The sequence below is a fragment of the Saimiri boliviensis genome, chromosome 10 (assembly GCF_048565385.1).
Source record: "Saimiri boliviensis isolate mSaiBol1 chromosome 10, mSaiBol1.pri, whole genome shotgun sequence".
NCBI classification, from domain to species: domain Eukaryota; kingdom Metazoa; phylum Chordata; class Mammalia; order Primates; family Cebidae; genus Saimiri; species Saimiri boliviensis.
In genome coordinates this window covers 114,916,083-114,923,480 of record NC_133458.1, presented here as the reverse complement: position 1 = coordinate 114,923,480, position 7,398 = coordinate 114,916,083, and the positions used below count along the sequence as shown (strand labels likewise).

At 39.4% G+C, this 7,398-nt stretch overlaps 1 pseudogene; it reads left to right on the top strand.

Moving 5' to 3' along the window:
- The first annotated feature begins 4,039 nt into the window (after positions 1-4,039).
- On the top strand, positions 4,040-5,148 carry LOC101047158 (hsc70-interacting protein pseudogene; annotated as a pseudogene).
- Positions 5,149-7,398: the final 2,250 nt, after the last annotated feature.

Sequence of the window (7,398 nt, the reverse complement as noted above, 5' to 3'; positions counted from 1 at the left end):
AAGCATGAGATCGGCCTTTGGTTTGTGATTTTTATAGTATTTTTAAAATCAGGTTAAAGAAATCTTCATTATCATTCTGAGAAAATCTTGGCACTGCGTTTATTTTTTAACTTTATTTGAACTATTTTTAGACTTATAGAAAAGTCGAAAAATAGTACAAAGAGTTTCCATTTATTCCTCTTTCAACTTTCTCCAATTTGAACATGTTATATAACCATAGCACATTTATCAGAACCAGGAAATTAACACTGGTACAATATCATTAATGGGCTTTTTTTTGAAGATATATTTGATAGGTGATGAATAAAATGTTCAAACATAAAAATATATTTATTATAATAAAATCTCTAAAGGAAATGGAACAGAAATCTACATGTAAACAGAAAAGGAAAGATGTAGAATTTTGAAATTTAAAAGAAAAGCTATTTTTGCTTATCCTTAAGTGGAAAATAATGGTTATCAAATCATGATATTTTATTAAATAGTTCTAAAGAATGCTTTTATTTAAAATTTTGATATTTATATTTCAAAAATTACATTATTTTCAATTATTTAAAACTTGATAAAAGTTATTTAATTTGAAATTAGACATCCATTTGACGTGTATAAAGCTATGTAATTTTTGAAATTTTTGCTGGCACACAAGCAACAACCTGATGACCATTGCTTTACTTTACTATGAAGATTCTACTGCATTCAAGTGTGAAACACTTCATCAGCTCACTAGAAATATTAATCAAATGGATTGTTTGCAAAGATTAGCCCCTCTATTTGAATGAATGAGTTCATCTACTCAGGGGAGATTGTATATCCATATCCCACAACAGCCTAATTCTAATGTATCTGAACTACTGCAGTGGTTGTGTATAAACCATGGCTCAAATAGTGTAAGCTACATTAAATGTGTGTTAAGATGTGAGCTACCAACTCTGATTTCTGTTAAGAATACAAGGTAGGCCGGGTGCAGTGACTCTCACCTGTAATCCCAGTACTTTAGGAGGCTGAGGAGGGCGGATCATGAGGTCAGGAGTTTGAGACCAGCCTGACCAACATGGTGAAACTCCATCTCTACTAAAAATACAAAAATTAGCTGGATGTGGTGGCATGCTCCTGTAATCCCAGCTACTCAGGAGGCTGAGACAGGAGAATCACTTGAACCTGGGAGGCACAGGTTGCAGCGAGCGAGATTGCACCACTGCACTCCAGCCTGGGCAACAGAGAGAGATTCCATTTCAAAACAAAACAAAACACAAGGTACTGGGTAACCTCAGGTAATTAATGTGAACTTGAGGTGGTCAGTTAACACATTATGGAAATTGTAATGGGAAAGAGATCCTGATCCAGACCCCAAGAGGGGGTTCTTGGATCTCACAAAAGAAAGAATTCAGGGTGAGTCCACGGTGCAAAGCAAAAGCAAGCTTGTTAAGAAAATTAAGTGGTGAAAGAATAGCTACTTCATAGACAGAGTAGGGCATTCCCAGAAGAGGAGGAACACATCACCCTAGGTACGATACTTGTTTATTTATAGGATAAAATTAGATCATGGGAAGATGTGCTCTGCTACAAGGGTTTGTGATAAAGGATGAACTTTCTTAAGTACTATAGTTTGCAAGAATTGATAGCATTATCTTCAAAGCAAAATTAGGAATGCTTCTGTTCTCAAGATACTGGGATATTAGGACATTCCTAACACTGAGTCTGTTTAGTAAATGTTATCAATCTGTTCTTTTAATTGTAAACATCCAGGAGCTAGGAATACCTAACTTTCTAGGAATGCAGCCCAGCAAGTCCCAGCCTCGATTTCCTAGCCCTCACTCAAAATGGAGTCACTCTGGCTCAAACACCTCTGAAATATCTCTCCCCTCCCTTCACAAGAGAACCCTTAATCCTTATGCTTGCAGAGGATGGAGATCCATCGTCTGTGGCTTCTTCAGGCTGAATAGGGGTGATGACATTCCTACCTAACTATTGGGTCTCTTGTATTCCAGGTAGAGAGGAGCTTAGTCAGAAAGCGTTGGTATAGTAAGGGTTATTCATCACTGGTTGGCTCACAGGAACAAATGGGATCAGTCCCTCATGTTCCATCCGTCTGTGGGACCTCATAAGAGACAGGTTTAATTTGAGATAAGTGGAATTGCAGTTGGGGTACTATGGAGAACTTCAGAGGGTCCCTTCTGGTTTGGGGAACATTGATGTGCTGGAAATCCTTCCTTCCAAGTTTTTAATAGGACCCAATCTCTGAGTTGTAACAAGATTCTCTTCCTTAGTGGGGAAAGGGATTCTTTGATTTTCATATTCAAGGCGTGTGTTTTGCACTCAGCCTAAGTTGATCACATAATTTTGCAGCTTGAAAGTATCTACGTCTATCAGGACATCTGTAGTTAAGAAAGACCTTCCATACACTATTTCAAAAGGGCTGAGCTGTAGATTCCCCTTGGAGACCACTTGAACCCGTAATAAGGCTGCAGGCAATAAAAAGCCATTTTTTTAAAAATGTTTCCTGGTGTAGTTCACCCAGAGTCCTTTTTAGAGTTTGATTAGGTCTTTCTGTAATACTTAAGACAATAGCCTTCATGCAGAGTGCGAGCAGTACTGAATTCCTAGAGCTGAAGTTATGTTTTGGGTAATTGTCACTGTGAAAGATGGGCCATTTTCACTCTGCAAGCTCTTAGGCAGCCCAAATCTAGGAATTATTTTCTTTAATAGGAGTGTAGAAGACTCAATTGTCTTTTCAGATTGGGTAGGAAAAGCCTTGATCGAACTGGTGAAGATGTCGACGAATTCTAATAAATGTTTAAACCCTTTATGTGGGTGCATCTGAGTATCATCTATTTGCCAGTCTTCACCGGGGTACCTTCCCCTGTGCTAAACAGGCCTTACTAAAGGAGGAGGTAAAAATTGGTTATTTGGGTTATTCACAGGCTCAAGTAACCTGCTTTACTGTTTTAAGTAAGCCTCTTCCTATAAAAAGCTGAGATTTCGGTTGAAACAGGGAATCTCTTCCCAAATGAGTAGAGTCATGTAAATGCTTAACTGTTTTCCATTGATTAGCCCTTGGTACCAACAGTTTGTTGTCCTTGATAAACCAGTCAGATGGATCTTGAGTTAACCCCTGACCTTTGTCCAATTCTTGTTCCTCTTTAGTATATCTTCGTTCTGTCATCACCAGGGCAGAGGGCACTAACATGTCTACAAGTCTGGCTGGTTCCTTTAATGCAGCTCCCTTATCTGCTGCATCTACAAAGGAGTTTCCCTTAGCCACACTAAAGTCTCTTATTTTGATGCCCTCTGCAATGGACTACAGCTACTTCCATGGGTAGCAAAACAGCATCCAATGGATTCAGAATTTCCAAATGACATTTTACAGGGGAACCCTTAGCAGGTAGGAGTAAGACCCTGTTCCTTCCAGATACCAGCATGCGCATGAAGCACCAGAAAGGCGTACTTAGAATCAGTGGAAAGATTGGCTCTTAAGTCCTTTCCCAATTGCAGGGCTCTAAAAAGAGCTATTAATTCTGCCTTTTGAGCCAAGGGAGAAATTGCTAAGGCCTCCTGTTGATTGTCAATAGCATACCCAGCTTTCCTGTTTCCCTGGTGCACAAAGCTACCTCCATCTGTAAATCTTTCTACCTCAAGATTATCTCGAGGCTCATCCTTTAAATCCAGATGGCTGGAGTAAACTTGCTCCATAACTTGTGTACAAGAATGATCTAGGGTGCCTATGGGTTCAGGAAAATAAGTAGCTGGATTCAAAGTCTAGCATACTTTAAGAGTTACATCAGGAGTGTCTAGCAACAAAGCCTGATATTTCATTAAGTGTCTCCCTGTCATCCACTGGAGTCCTTTAGCTTCTAGGATTCTTTGTATGTGGTGTGTGGTTAAACCTACAGATGTTGACCTAAAGCCAGTTTACTGGTTTCATCTAATAAAAGAGCAGTTGCTCTGGCGGGAGCCACCCCTTCGGCATGGTCATGTTGAGCCAGCTCCTGGGTCTGGAATCGGGCCACAGACCCTCAGCTTTGCCCACTGCCTCCTGACCATGGACCCCCGCAAAGTGAACGAGCTTCAGGCCTTTGTGAAAATGTGTAAGCAGGATCTGAGCATTTAACCTACCGAAGAAATGGGCTTCCTTAGGCAGTGGGTGGAGAGTATGCGGGATAAAATACCCCCTGCTACTCAGAAAGCTAAATCAAAAGAAAATACCAAGGAAGAAAAACCTGATAGTAAGAAGGTAGAGGAAGACTTAAAGGCAGACAAGCCATCAAGTGAGGAAAGTGATCTAGAAATTGATAATGAGGGTGTGATTGAACCAGACACTGATGCCTCTCAAGAAATGGGAGATGAAAATGCAGAGATAACACGGGAGATGATGGATCAGGCAAATGATACGAAAGTGGCTGCTGTTGAAGCCCTAAATGGTGATGAATTGCAGAAAGCCATTGACTTATTCACAGTTGCCATCAAGCTGAATCCTCACTTGGCCATTTTGTATGCCCAGAGGACCAGTGTCTTCAGCAAATTGCAGAAGCCAAACACTGCCGTCTGAGACTGTGACAGAGCCATTGAAATAAATCCTGACTCAGCTCAGTCTTACAGATGGCGAGGGAAAGCGCACCAACTTCCAGCCCACTGAGAAGAGGCAGCTCATCACCTTGCCCTTGCCTGTAAACTGGATTATGCTGAAGATGCAAGTGCAATGCTGAAAAAAGTTCGACCTGGGGTACAGAAAATTACAGAACATCGGAGAAAGTATGACTGAAAACGTGAAGAGCGAGTGATCAAAGAAATAATAGAAACAGTTAAGAAGGCTCCAGAAGAGCATGAGAGAGCCCAGAGGAGGGAAGAAGGCAGATGACAGTCAGGAGCTCATTGTGGCTCTTTCCCTGGTGGTTTTCCTGGGGGAATGCCTGGTAGTTTTTCTGGAGGAATGCCTGGAATGGGAGGGGGCATGCCTGGAATGGCCAGAGGCCTGGACTCAGTGAAATTCTTAGTGATCCAGAGGTTCTTGCAGCCATGCAGGATCCAGATGTTACGGTGACCTTTCAGGCTGTGGCTCAGAACCCAGCAAATATGTCAAAATACCAGAGCAACCCAAAGCTTATGAATCTTATCAGCAAAGTGTCAGCCACATTTGAAGGTCAAGCTTAATGCCCTTCTGATAAATGCCCTTGCTGAAAGAAAAGCAACCTAGATCACCTTATGGATGCCACAGTAATACAAACCAGTGTACCTCTGACCTTCTCATCAAGAGAGCTGCGGTGCTTTGAAGATAATCCCTACCCGTCTCCCGCAAATCCAGCTGAAGCACTTTACAGCAGTTTGCCATTAGGGTATTCATTCAGATAATGTTTTCCTACTAGGAATTACAAACTTTAAACACTTTTTAACCTTAAACATATTTAAAACAAATTTAAAGTGTCTATTACTTCTTATATTTTTCTTTACTAATAATTTTGGATTATTTTTCTTTAAATTATTGGACAGGGAAGATACTTATATATGGAAGAGTATTGCTCTAATTTGAGTGAAATAAAAGTTTATTAGTGCAAGGCAAACACAACTCATTTGAGGATAAAGTTTGTGTTGGATATGTGGTTCCTGAAGCATTTTGACTTGTCTTTTAACTTGTATTATCTTTTTCTTTAAAGATTTATTTCAAAAAAACTAATTGGAACCATCAGCATTTCAGTAGGAACTGGAAGTACTTGGCAGAGCAGCAGCAATCTTGCTTGTTTTATACAACCTGCATCCATGGGAAGGTTGCCCTTAAATCTTACACTGCAGTGAAGGGATGGTTTTTTTGTAATGCCACAGTGAATTTGGAGTACTTAGTTCTGTTCTTGTCCAGTATATCTAATAAATGTTTCATATTATTTCCACATATTTCATGTTAAGTTATGAAATATGTGGAAATACTATATGAAGTATGTGGAAATAATTCCACATAGGGAAATAAGGGAGTACTTTTCTTTTTTTTAATTTCTATGCTTAAAATTCTCTTTCCTAGTCAAAAAATGCCCAACTCTTTGCCTGCTTTCTGCTTGTTACATTTTTCTTCCTTACTTTTCTTGGGATAAAGATAGGCATTTTCCACCAGCATCATCACTGCTATCATCATCAACAGCATAACTATACAAGTATATTTAATGCTGAGTTTAATTTAATATGTGATACATAATTGTAGGGTAATATCCACAACTGGAGTTCTTACCTGGCCATGAGAATGCTTATTTCCACTCTGGCAAAATCTTGTCATATCAAAACGCATTGGAAAGGGGGATCCCCTTTGGTCTTCTACTTAGAAAAATATCTATTGCAGTTAGAGTTTATCTTGTAGTATTCCTCTTTGTATTTCAAAGATAATAATGTTTAAATTAAACTGATATACACAGAGGGGAACCAATTTTTTGATCCAATGTAAATTATAAATTACAACTATTTATTGTGGAGTTGTTGAGACTATGAAAGATTCATTGTCTCTGTATTCAGCTCTTCCTTAAATAGTGTAACCATACCCCCACCTCTGCTTGCTTTCTTTTCCTCCCCTCCAATGATAAAAAATATGATAAATTAAAAATAAAAGCAGTTGCTGCAATTGCACTGAGGCATCCAGGCCATCCTGAAGTGACATGGTCTAACTGCCTAAAAATCGATGCCACTGGTCAGAAGATATCTTCCAGTTTCTGGGCAAGGACAGGTAGGGCATTTCCTGGTTTTTCCGCCGCATAAAGAAAAAATGGCTTATCAAGATTAAGGATCCCTAGGGCTGGAGTTGATTCCAATTTATCCTTAACAGCATTAAAACTTGCTTACAATTGCTATCTCATTCAAAAGGATCTATGCCTGCTCCTTTCAGGATGTTGTATAAAGGCTTTGCTATGTGCCCAAATCCAGGCACTTACAAATGGCAGTATTCTGCCATTCCTAGGAAACCCTGCAGCTTCTTTCTAGTTTGGCATTCTTCAATGCTCAAGATAGCTTCCCTTCATTCTGGCACTATTGCCTGGGTGCCAGAGTTTAGCACATATCCTAAATATTTAACCTCTTGAGTTGAAATCTAGGCCTTATGTGGTAAGACCCTATACCCATTAGCTCCCAGAAAATTTAGCAACTTAATGGTATTTTTATCCAAGTCTCTGTTGGTTGGGCTAGCAACCAACAAGTCAGCTACATATTGGATAATAGTGCCCTTATTTAATTGTAACATCCTTAATTCTCTAGCCAATTCATTTCTAAACAGATGAGGATTGTCCATAAACCCCTGGGGAAGAACTGTCCAAGTTAATTGAGAAACCAAATGACTATCAGGATCAGTCCATTCAACTGCAAAGATGAATTGTGAATCAGTGTCTACTAGAATGCAAAAAAAAGAAAAAAAAAAGCATCCTTAAGATCTAA